Source organism: Phascolarctos cinereus, unplaced genomic scaffold (assembly GCF_003287225.1).
Source record: "Phascolarctos cinereus isolate Bilbo 61053 unplaced genomic scaffold, phaCin_HiC Scaffold_4;HRSCAF=312, whole genome shotgun sequence".
NCBI classification, from domain to species: Eukaryota; Metazoa; Chordata; class Mammalia; order Diprotodontia; family Phascolarctidae; genus Phascolarctos; species Phascolarctos cinereus.
Window position 1 is genome coordinate 269209486 of NW_027555847.1, and position 13177 is coordinate 269222662.

Below are 13177 nucleotides of genomic sequence, written 5' to 3' on the forward strand. Positions count from 1 at the left end.
TTTGCCTCAGTTTCCTCATCTGTAAAATGAGGTGGAGGAGGAAGTGGTAAATCACTCTTTTTTTTTTGCCAAGTATTTTTACAAAGAAAACCCCAAATGGGGTCACAAAGAGCCAGACACAACTGAAAAACAACTAAAACAAACTGATGGGTTAGAGGTAGACTACCCATTATGTCACACTGAGTCTTGATCCAAAAAAAAAAAAAAGAAAGAGAAAGAAAAGCTTTTTGCTTTTCAGTTGACCAATCTACAAGTATTTATTAAGTGCCTTTTATGTGCCAGGCACTGTGCTAGGACTGGGTACAGAAGTACAAAGAATGAAATGTCAATTTCCAATGAGCTTTTAGCCCCTATTTTATATTAATTTGTAATCGTATCATGTACATGTTGCATCCTCCCCCTGTAAGACGGCAAGCATCTCGAGGGCAGGGGACTGTTCAGTTTTTCTGTTTTTTTTCCCCATAGGCTCTGGTACATAGTGTTGTTGTCGTTGTTCAATCATTTCAGTTGTGTCAAACTCTGTGAGAACCCTTTTAGGGTTTTCTTGGCAAAGATACAAGGGTGGTTTGCTATTTCCTTCTCCAGCTCATTTTACAGATGAGGAAACTGAGGCAAACAGGGTTAAGTGACCTGCTCAGGGTCACAAAGCTAGTTAGTGTCTGAGGTCTTCCTGATTCCAGACCTGGTAGTCTATCCATTGCATCATCTAGCTGCCCCCTCCTACATAAATAGATACTTAATAAATGTTTATTGAATTGAATGAAAAATGTTGATAAGACTTTCTTTGCCAATTTATTTGTTGCTAAATCTATACAATCTATACAGACCAATCCTCAGAAAAGGTTTGGGAGAAAGTGGGGAAACAGAAGAGAGTTCCAACCTCACACAGGGTTAAGACCGGACCCGCAACCTCTAGCATGGTGGCTGACTTTGCTGTGAAGGTATTATTTTTGAACCCCCTGAGGGCATGCTGCTGCTTCTTGAAGCCAGCTTGTCTCAGATGAAAGCCACTATATAGAAGGTCACTCTAAAAGTTATTCCCAGATCATTTGTGTCCTTTAGGTTTCACACTGGGATCCCCTGAAACAGAATTATAGAATGCATCAATCACTTCCTTCCCTGCCTTGTTTAAAAATGAAAGCATAGGAGTGGGGCAGGCTTGGCATCTAAAAATATCAATAGCAACTTTTCCTTGGATGCTTTCTTCTGAGACCCTATTAATAACTAGCTCCAGGTTTTCCAAAGCTCTGGGTTGCTTCTGTACCAAGTTACAATGCTGAAAATTCTTTAAAGTGAAAGTAAAAATCCACAGCCAGTGTCTTCTTCAAGGAGCTGGCAGATGGGGCTGTGATTAAGAAATTTTAATTCAGCAAATATTTATTAATTATTTTAAATTATTTGTACATTATTTTTATTTATTATATTTTATTTATTTATTATTGTTTATATAAGGCCAGCTGCTGGGGATAAAAAGAAAAAAATATTCTAAAAGTCTTCATTCGCAGGAAACTAACGGGGGGATAAAACATGTATACCAACAGAACTAGCAGGAGGAAAATTGAAGAGAGGCAGAAAGCACTAACAGCTGTGAAAGCACAGAAGATCAGGGAAGGCTGAGCCTGGAAGGAAGGCAAAGACTGTTTGGGAGGAAATAAACAAATACCTTTCAGGCACGGTGGGGATGGAATTTTGAATTTAGGGAACAGCTAGCTATGAGGTCAGGGTGAAATATTGTTTTCATGCAAGGATCTGGTATGGATCTGCTCTTCCCCATTTTAGCTCCTCTCCTGGGGCAGCTATGTAGCACAGTGGATAGAGAGCAGGACCTGGACTCAGGCCTCAGATACTTACTAGCTGTGTGACCCTGGGCAAGTCACTTAGCTCTGTTCGCCTCAGTTTTGTCATCTATAAAATGAGCTGGAGAAGGAAATAGTAAACCACTCCAGCATCTTTGCCAAAAACACCCCCAAATGGGGTCATGAAGAGTCAGATACATCTGAACAACAAAATGTCCTCTCCTCTCCAATGGAGTTTTAATGGCTTCAATTTTTCCAGCCTTGGGTGGTTTGCCCATCCTTCAACAGCCTGGTGCTCCATTTTCCTCCCCTATCAACCTCTGCATTGGCGCCAGACACTTCAGATACCTGTTGGCTTAGCCTACTGTAGCTCAGAACTGCAGAGCTCGGGTGATCTACCACAACCTCAGCCTCCCCATGAGCAGGGACTACAGGCCCAACCCATTGAGCCTGATTCCGTATGGCTTTCTGAACCATCCTCCATCTCTACAATTTGCCTACTTTGAATATCTTCCCCTTGGAGCTAGAGTTTCAGTACCATTAAAGGAAGGGAGGAAACAAGCATTTATTAACGCATTTAAGAAATGCTGGTTCCCTTGTTTTCAAGGTGTTAATTTCTCATCTTATAGTCTGTTTCACTATATTAATAGGACAAGGTAGCCAGGGGGATTTCTAGAGCATCAGCCAGGAATAGGTGCACTTTCACTGGATGATTTTGAAGACCATGACTCTCACCTTTCTAGTTTAACCTGAAGAAAGGGAGGTAGTGAAGTAATCTAAGTGCCTTTGGTTAGGTTATTTCACCCTTTTGGCCCTCACCTGTAAAATGAGGGGGTTGGACCAATTAGTTCTAAATAAATTTTCTAATTGTCTTAATAGTAAGGATTTCAAACCACATTAAAGGGGATTGATGCCAGTAGGAGAGAGATTTGGGGGCAGACAAAGCTAATATTATAGTGTTCTTAAATGATCCTATAGTGTAGAAGCCCACCTGTGTGCATATATTATATACATATATATATATATATATATACACACATATATACATATACATATATGTATTTATATATGTGTAAAACAGATATATACACATATATATTTATATATGTGTAAAACAGATATATATACATTTATGTATTTATATATGTGTAAAACAGATATATACACATATATATGTATTTATATATGTGTAAACAGATATATATACATATGTGTGTATATGTATATGTGTATATAAAATAACTCATCTCTAGGGCAGGGTGAGGGGGAAGGAAGGAAAAAGGAAAAAAAGAAAAAAAGAAATTTACGTGATAACTTTATTATATATTTGAAAGGAATAGCAAGTTGTACATAATAGATCTGCAGGTTCATGTGCAATCATCTTTTTTATTATGCTGTTATAGAAATTCTTGTTTTATTCCATAAATGAAAAATAAAATAAATTAAAAAAAATAAAATAGCCCACATTTGCAGGGTGCTTTAAGGTTTATATGTTTCCTTGTGAGTCTGCCAAAACCTCTCCCTTCAGTATGTTCTTCCCTAATAATCTAGCAATTTTTTTTCCCTAAACTCCATATTAACCTTCTAGATGAAACAAAAGCAAGTCTTTGTGACTCATATCATTTTAATGATGCCAACAGATGGTGACATTTCATCAATAACCTCTATACTTACAACCTACGGATTATATCCTTTCTCCATCTGCTGGAGTCACTGGGCAGTCACTGCTACAAGCAAACAGCAGAAAATAATTGTCTGTTTAGATGCATAAAGGCTAAACATATCACTACCCTGTACAAACAATTATCTCTAATGTCCTGTTCCCCATAGCCTTTGAGATGGCTGCTCCTTCAGCAGAAATGGAGAAGGGGAGAGGCAAAAGACAGTCATAGAATATGCAAACACTGGCTACTTTCATATCTTTCTGCAGAGCTCCTTCTGAAGAGAAAAGAGGCAATGATTGGGTGGGGAGGGGAGGTCGTATAAAAAAGGAGTAATTCAGATTAGACTGGGATGGGGTGAATTCTTGGAATTATATCTAATGAAATCTCACCCTGTTCTATGGAAGACAGTGCATAAGTCATTGGTATCTAACCACAGAATGTTAGAGCTGTGAGTGAATGAATGAATGGATAGAAAAGTAATTATTAAGCTCTATGTGCCAGGCACTGTGATTAGTGCTAGGGATACAAATACAAAAAAGAAAATCCCTACCCTCAGAGCACTTACATTCTCAATGGAGAAGACAACGTATCTGGTGAAGAGAGATAGAGCCAAAGTGGGTATGGATCAGATTAGTCATGGTGACACTTATTGATCAGAAGCCCAGGAACCCAGAGCTGGAATGCCAGAGGTGGAGGCCCCGGTGCAAGATAGTTTCATTAATATGGCAAAATCATCCTTTATTTTTAATAGAAGAAGAAACTGAGGACCAGAGAGGGGCAAAAGTATTTGCTCTAGGTCACACAACTTATTAATGGAAGAGAGGTACTCAGTGTCAAAGTCTTTTAGCTAAGTTTGGTGGTTTTCCCACTGTAACACATTGCAAAAATGACTTTCCGTTTCTAGGGCTATATCCTGATTTCAGAGTTCAACTTTTCCTTACATAATTCTTTTAAAAATGATTTATTATAAAATTAATATTAGCTATCAGTATAACTAGTTAAAGGCAGCTAGGTGGCTCAGTGGATAGAGTGCTGGGCCTGGAGTCAGGAAAACTCATCTTTCTGAGTTCAGATCTGGCCTCAGACACTTACTAGCTATGTGACTCTGGACAAGTCACTTAACCCTGTTTGCCTCAGTTTCTTCATCTGTAAAATGAACTGGAAGAGGAAATGGCAAACTACCCTAGTATCTTTGCCAAGAAAACTCTAAATGGAGTTATGAGTCAAAAAACGACTGAACAACAAAAATAACTAGTTAAACTTGCTACAATGAGTAGGCCAATTTAGCTGAAGCAAAGGGTTCATATAGGGAGTTGGCAGGAGATAAGGTAGAGCCAAATTACTATGGGCTTTGAATATCAGACTAAGGAGTTTGAACTTTATTTGTGTTGGGAAAGAAGCAGACATGGGATTAGAATTGGTCTGACCTCAAGAGAAATTATCCTATTACCTGGAAGGTATTCCTATTGTGTAACTTGACAACTATCTTTTACGGGAGCAACACTGAGGGGGTATGTATGTTACTACCTTCTCTAGCCCTTAGATTGCTTGACCCCAAAATGAGGGGACTCTAGGGTTCCTTCTGTCTCTAAATCTATGACCATCTGATCTTTTCCCTAAAGTGATTTGTATAGGTATAGGTAGCAGTCAATCAACAGAGCCCTTTCCCCTCCAGTAAAGAAGAGAGCCAAGAAGAAGAAATGACACTGTATTTCGCTGTTTAAAGCCGGATTGTACCACGAGATGGAAAAAAAAAGAAACTTCCTGGAAGCAGTCCAATTCCTCATTGCTTTCTGTTGTTGCTATGAAGGACATGGAGAGGTATTGCAGTGTGGGGAGTAGATTTTTATAACCTCTTTTCCATCAGAGAATTAAAATAAAAACCGGGAATGCATCTCAAAATAGGCTATGGCCAGCTTTAGTTTTATTGATCAATAATAACAACTCATCTCCAGTTGCTGAGGAGCAGTCTCAGAGGACCTTAGAGATGCCTCCATGGCAGCAAAGGAGCCCGTCTGATTCATGTTGAAGGCAGACTATTGGATTACTCGCTTTTTTTTATCCCCACAAAGGGACCAACTAAATTCAGGAGTCCGTAATATTGCACCTTTTTTCTCCTCCCAGGAGGTTTGATGGGGTGCTACATGGCTCAGGAAGGATTGGTTAGGCATAGAAACAAAAGGTCAGCTCTTAAATTCAGTTAATCAATTTCCCATTAGTTACCCTTTAATGCAAACTTTCAGAGAACATTAAGATTGAGGTTCAAGGTTCTAATTAGTTTGCATTCCATTTGAAGGAAAAAGGTACTTTGTGCTTTTTAAATTTTTAGTTGAATGTTTTTACTGAACTAACTTAAGTCCGCAAAAAGGCTTCAGTTTCTTTCCCTGCAATAGTCAGCTGGTAGAAAATGCATGAATTAATTTGTGTTTTGCAAAGACAGGGAGCTAAGCATGTGTTAAGGGATATCTGTTTTCTTCCATGACGGCGAGTATCTGCTCTGCACTAGTGACCTTGGAAATTTCTCCAACTAAGACCTCCAACTTGGCTTGAGCAAGTACTTAAGTACTTGTTATCCCCTTGGGTGATGATGAGGGAAAATCTCATCACCTTCCTGTGTCTCAGTTTCCTCATCTGGAAAATGAGGGAGTTAAGCTAAATGACTTTTGAGGTTCTTTAAAGACATAGATCTATGATGTCATGATCGAAAGTAGCCAGTATTCCTTTGGTTTCCTGATTTTCTCTTCTAAGGTGGTATAGTGGCTAGAGATGGATTTAGAGGCAAGAAGAACTGAGTTTAAATCCTGTCTCAGACACTTTCTTTCTGTGTCAATAGGTCCCTGCTCAAGCACCATTTAATGATTATATTTTGGGTTCTCCAGGCTCAGAGTGAATGTAAATAGTAACTGTTTCTCTTTTGGCTAGCAACCCTGAGGGTCTTCCTCTCCCAGTTTGATTTTTTTTTTTTTTGAGGCAGTCAGGGTTGACTTGCCCAGGGTCACACAGCTAGTAAGTGTTAAAGTGTCTGAGGCCGGATTTGAGCTGAGGTCCTCCTGACTCCAAGGCCAGAGCTCTATTCACTGCACCACCTAGCTGCCCTGATTTTTTTTTTTTTGTTAAAGGGGTCATCCCTTGACTCACTTCTTAAAGAGGCCAATTCGTTGCCTCACTCAAAATGAGAACCTGAAAAGGCCTTAGCTTAAAAGGTCTCCCATTGCATTCTGAGCTATCTCTAGTCATCCTGATGAATATCTGGCCAATGGACGCGGGGTGGCTCTGGAGGAGAAAGTGAGGCTGGTGACTTTGCACAGCCCTCCCTTACTCAAAACAATGTCAATTGCAAGTCACATCATCATCTCCCTGATGTCATGGTCCTCTTTGAGAGCAAAGGACAAACACAGCAACAGCAACCATCTGTCTGTGTGACCCTGGGTAAGTCACTTTACCTCTCTGCCTCAGTTTCATCACCAGTAAAATGAGGATGTTGGACTTGGTGGGTCCCTAAGGTTCCTTCTAGTTCATTGTTCTAGCTCTATGATCCTATGATCTTCTAATTGGTTGACTAACCCATCGACTCTTTGGTCAACTCCTCCTAATCATCTTTATGGAAATACAATGGATATATTAAACATGATATTCTTATTGCATATGGGAGGGAATGGAGGATCAGAGAGAGGCCTTGTAAAGAATAACAATAACAACAATAACTAGCATTATTATATATATAGTATATATAATATCTTATTATATATAGTATATATTATAATATATATTATCATAGTATATTATATATTAGTATAGTATATACATGTAGTACATATATAGTGCATTTCAAAGCACTATATTACATGCTAGGCATTTTGCTAAGTATTTTATATTTATTATCTCAGTTAATCTTTTCAACACACCTGGGAGGTAAGTATTAAGTAAGGAAGATCCCAACCTACTAAATGAAGAAATCTCTGTCAAGGAAGCTGAATGAGACTAGCCCAAAGCCCCATTTCTCACCCACAGAGAGTGTGGATATCAGCTCTTCCTCTCCTCAGTTTCCCAGAATTCTTCTCTGCTCTTTATTGGCATGAATCAGCACCAGTCTCCAGGTCTAGGCCCCTCATCCCCTTCTTCCAAAGCCTGGTCCTGCTAGACCCAGATGAGGACCCTATAAAAACCTACCAGACTTCACAGGTTTGGGAGGGGGTGCCCAATTCCTCTTGGGGGCCCAATAGACCTGCACCTTTCCAGCACCTTCCCTGACTACCCTGCATTTTGTGAGTATCTCCCCTCAAGAAAACTGGCCCATTTTATTGTCTCATTGTGAGCTCCATGTTTTTCTTGTATTTGATTATTGCTATTCTGTACCTTTCTAGATCTGTATTAAGACAAACTGGAAATAAAATGTTCAGGTGAACTCAGAGGATCAGTTGAAGGGACTGGGAGTATTAAGGTGGGAAGAGAGAGTACCTAGGAAGGACGTTAGATCTGTTTTCAAGTGTTTGAAAAGCTGTCAAATGGAAAATGTATTCACTCTTGTGTTTCAGTTTAAAAAATCAGCTTCACAAGTGCAACATGGGGGAGGCATAGTTAGAAAGCAATTTGACTGAAAATGATCTAGGAGCTTTTGGTGTGAATGTAAGCTCAAAATGAGCTAGCATTATGATACAGCAACCCAATAAGCTAATGATGATCTCAACCTGCCTTATTTGAGGCACGGGTTCCAGGAATAAGTGGGTGATAATCCTTCTGTGCTTTGTCCTGGCAAGACCACCTTGGGAATATTCAATCTAGGAGCAATGGTTTAGGAAAAACATAGCTAACCTGAAGAGTATCCAGAGAAGGGAAACATGGATGATGAAGGGCTTTGAGTCTGTGATTATATGAAGATTGTTTGAAGAAACTGGGAATGATTAGCCTGGAGAAGAAGAGACCCAGGCAGGACATGATAACTGTCTTCTTTCCATGGCTCAGTGCCTAGAAAGCCAGCTTTGGAACTGAGAAGACCTTAGTTTAAGTTCTGTCTCTGAAACACACTATCTTTTTGACTGTGGGCTAGTCACTAAATCTTCCCATGACCCAGGGATTCTCTAAGACTATAAGCTATAAGATGATTTCTTACAGAAAAGAACTTACAGATCTGAGCCTCATGCGATTGTGTAGAATTTCTCTGAATTTAGAAGGGCTTTAGAGAGAAAGATTTGGATAGCTCATTTGTCTTAAAAATATAGTCGCATAAGATTGACACTGCTGCTTTCTTCACTCTTTCATCACAAAATATACTCTACTTCCATAAATGATTTGGGATAGTACAAAACAAACAAACAAAAACCAAGTCATAGGAGGACAGAAAAATAGATGTGCCAAGAACTAGGAATGAGTTAATTACTACATCTGGGCCCTGAATTCAGTGCTGAAACTCCCAGCCGGCAACCAGGAATACCAGAAGGGAAAGAGAAATGGACTCAGAATCAGAAGATGTGGGCTTAGATCCTGGTTCTGACACCATGGGCAGTGTGTGACCTTGATGAATTACTGAACTCCTTTGAGCCTATTTCTGAAACCTGCAAAATGGGGGTGATCTCCTTCATCCTGTTCATCTCACAGGATTTTTGTGAGGATTGAGAGAAATAAGTCCTTAGAAAACTGTAAAGAACTCTTCAAATGAAATTTTCATTGCCCTGATTAATATTGTTTTTAAACCATCAGCTTTGGGACTTTTTTCCCTTAAAAAATGCCAGCTGGTAGGAATCAACTCTCTCTGCCCTGTCCTATCACTTCCGTCAATGACAAGGAGTCCTGGGACAGAAATGAGGAAGGCGTGGGTAGGTAGGTGAGAAGTGAAGAATAGTGCTGATAAAACTTCACTGAATGCACAAAACTGGGAAATATGTTGAAAACTGAGACTGTTAGCATTTAGTTACTCATTTCATCTCTGCCCCCGGATGAATGGAGAACTTCTGAACAGTTTGGTTGAAGAGGAGGTGGCAACTAATTATTCTTTCTCAATACTTCCATGAATCTCTGATCTAATCAATGCAGATGCTTCCTTCAACAGTGAAGCTTGTAACCCATCCAAACCCGCCCATCTGGGGCAGCTCTTGTTCATATCCTTCTAGAAATCTGTCATGGGAACCATCTAAATCTTTCTGGCACTGTATGGATACCAATGGAATTCATGGGTTGCCCATAGGTCAAGCTTAATGACTACAATCAAGGCTTTGGATTCTGTGGCCAGTCAAGTGAGCTGAACCCCAAGGGACATTTGTCGAGTTTGATCTAGTTCTTTACAACAATGAATCTTCTGCTGTACTATGTCTAGGAAAAATTGAAAAAAAAAAGAGACAAGTATTTTCAGACACATTTTCATTGTTCAAGAGTAAAAGTTTTTAACTAGAGCAGAACTTTTTCCAAGACAATCAAAGCAAAAATCTACTCAATAAGTCATCATCTTTAAACAAAGGACTGCTACTCCCACTCTCTGCTAAAACATTTAAAATACATCATCCTTGATATAGATTAACCACTTTATTTTTCCAACTAAGTTTCCTTGGGAACTAGTGAAAAGAGTATATGTCTGCATACATACATGTGCCTCACTGAGGATCTTGGAAGGAACAGAAGCTAGTATCTTGAAAATGAAGCCAATCTAGTTATTTCTCATGGACTATTTACAAAATGTATAATCAAGTCCTGCCTTGATATCTGAATTTTTGCAAAATGTGGTCTGTGTCAATATTATTAAAAATAATATTGTTAGTTGCTCTTTTTTTTCTCTAGATACTTTTACATATGTCTAGCTCTGACAACAATCCTGGGAAGTAAATAATAATATGACCATTTTATAGATGAGGAACTTGACTCTCAGAGAGATTAAGGGACTTTCCCAAGGTTACACAAAAGTCAACACAAAAGTCCTGTGTTCTTTCCATTTTTAGCCCAATGTCTCTTTCAGAAAAAAGAAAGTTCCTTCTTCCAGGACATCTAGGAGAAGTGAAAAATGATGATATAGAATAAGTGGGGCAAAAAATGGTAAGATACAGAGCAGCCATAGAAAATAGGATCACAGACTTAAAGCTGGGGGACCTTAGAGACAATCTAGCCTACCCCTCCTGCTCTCCCACCATTTACAGATGGAGAGAAAGAGAGAGCCAAGGAGTTTAAATGATTCTCCCAAGGTCACATATTTATAGTAATCATCAGAGAGGAGACATAGACCTCCAGGTCCTTGAATTCTGGAGGCAGTGTGCTTGCTTGGGAGGTTTGGGGGACAGCAAAGAGAGAAATAAAGAGTCAGGATCAGAGATAAGTTTTTCACAAAACATCTGAAAGCAAAAGTGAATGTAAGGGATCTGTTTCTTCTCCAAAACATGAGAGAATTGAAGAGCTTTGTAAACAAGATAAAAATCTCATCGAATTGCTTCTGAGGGGATGTAAGTGTGTTGGGGGAGAAATTGAACAGTGAGAGAAACATAAATTTAGAAGTTAGATTTTAGGTATAATTTTTGTCAAACACAAAACTTGCTGGAAGACATTTATATTTCTAGTTTAATTTTTACAATTTTTAGTTTTTACTAAATGTCTTCTGTTTTTATATCATTTTAATTTCCCAAGTCCCTCTTCCTTCCCTACCTATTAAACCCTCTTTTGTAATAAGAAATGAAAAATACAAAAAAAAGTAGTACAGAATATTGTGACTCCTATAATACTGTGTTTGACACAGAACGAATAATGTAAGAGTTGGGACCTCTCACAGGTAAAATAGAGACTATTATAGAGTCATGTCTTAGTACAGTATAAGGCTTTTAAATGAAGAACAAATATCTGACAAACGGTAGGCAGGTGCTTCCCTTCAACATTTCACTGGCACGATTGACATTTTGCAAACTTAAAATATGAAAGTAGGACATATGTGACCAGTTTGTCTAATAACATTATATTTGCTGCTCTGTTTTTCTCTGGTTTCTCTTTCCTTCTAAGCCCAAAGAAGCTTCTTGTTGTGTTCAAGAAACATAAGGCTTTGAAACTCTAAAAGTTGAAGAAGGAATGAACACTATATTGCATCTGACATTGGGACATAGGAAAGACACCATGGGAAAGTTTATGGCTAATGGTCTGGCAGACCCAAAAGACATCAGTTCAAATCCTGTACCTGTCACGAGGGATAACAAGTTTCATTTTGGTCCCCAAACTAGCATTTGTGGAGCTGGTCAAGAAGGTATGTGCTGTTATTAGTTTTACTTTTACAATTTTAAGTTTTTATTAATATCTCCTGTTTTTACACCACTTTTTAATTTCCTAGTAAGTCTCTCTTCCTTCCCTACCTATCAAGTCATCTTTTGTAACAAGAGATAAAATGAAATGGAAAAAAAAATTAGTTCATCAAATTTAACCAACAAATCAACATTATGATAGCATATGCAATGTTCTACAGCCTTAGCTCCCTATGGCTAAACTAATTTAAACTCCCAGGTTCCCACCCTTGGTTTAAAGCAAAATTAGATGACAATGAAGATGTTATGCTAAGGATACGATCTAGACCTGTGATTTCATTGACAAAGGGAGCTCCCAGGCGAGGGAATTCTTTGCAATTGAGTCTTAGAGTTGCCTAGGCAGTGGTGTTTAACTCAAATAGAAACAGAATCCTGCTGGCCACATGCTGATTTAGAAAACTACAAATTAACATAGTCTGTTACTCTGTATTTTTATTAGTTTTGTTAAACATTTCCCAATTACATTTGAATCTGGTTCCAGAAATACCTGAGGATTTTGAAGAAATTCCACACCTCTGGCACTAGGAGGTTAAGTGACTTGCCCAGGCTTACTCAGCTGGTCTAAGAGGAGAAGCTTGAACCTCGGTCTTCCAGGCCAGCTCTCCCATTAACTATACAGCATTGCCTCCTTTGCTAAAGATCTATTTGGTTAAACCTACTGCTTGATATTCCTATGGTCAAAGGTAAGACATTCTCATTTTATTGATTTTGTTTTTCCTTTTCAAACTAAGAGTCACCAGGTCAAAGCTCAGGGATCAGGAAAGTATCCTGCTTTCTGCTTTTATCCCCCAGACCTGTAATTTCTTTGTTCTAGGAAACTCTTGGTGAGGAGACTCCCTCTCCCAATTAACCAGCAACGTATAAGTTCTGCAACACATAATATTAGAAAGCTCCCTGGGCAGGGGTTAGGGTGGTGGGGGAGTTTAAGTGATTTGCTCAAAACCCTACAATAGCAGGCTTGAATTAGAGACAATTCTGAATGTAGGTTTTCTTGATTCTGAGACTAATTCTCACTTCCTCATACCACCCTGGCAAAAATTCTTCATATTCTATCCTGGCTCTGCATTTGCCTTCCTCTGGGCTTCATCTGTATAATAATTGAATTGGACTAGAACAGGGTTCTTTAAAAAAAATTAATAAAAATATTATTTTATTTTTTCCCCAGTTACATGTAAAGACAAATTTTAACAGTAATTTAAAAAAAATCCTTTTGAGTTCCAAACTTTCTTTTCCCTCCCTTTCTTCTCCCTTCCTCCCTCCTTAACCTCCTTCCTCCTTGAGACAGTAAACAATTTAATATAGGTTATACATGTTCAATCATGTAAAACATATTACCATATTAGTCATGTGAAAAAAGACAGACCCAAAGGGAAAAAAAAACATGAAAAAATACAGAAAGTGAAAAATAGTATGCTTCGATCTGCATTCAGACTCCATCAGTTCTTTTCTCTGGAGG

General features: G+C 38.7%; 1 protein-coding gene and 1 long non-coding RNA gene across 5 annotated transcripts in view; one reads left to right on the top strand and one right to left on the bottom strand.

Moving 5' to 3' along the window:
- The window catches only part of SLC24A2 (solute carrier family 24 member 2), a 299391-nt gene that overhangs the window by 48340 nt on the left and 237874 nt on the right, over positions 1 to 13177 (bottom strand). The gene's annotated exons all lie outside the window — the stretch shown is intronic.
- The window catches only part of LOC110220543 (uncharacterized), a 70608-nt gene continuing 69649 nt past the window's right edge, over positions 12219 to 13177 (top strand). Inside the window, exon 1 of the long non-coding RNA XR_002327901.2 lies at positions 12219 to 12404. This is a non-coding gene — a long non-coding RNA (uncharacterized LOC110220543). The remainder of the gene's footprint in view (positions 12405 to 13177) is intronic.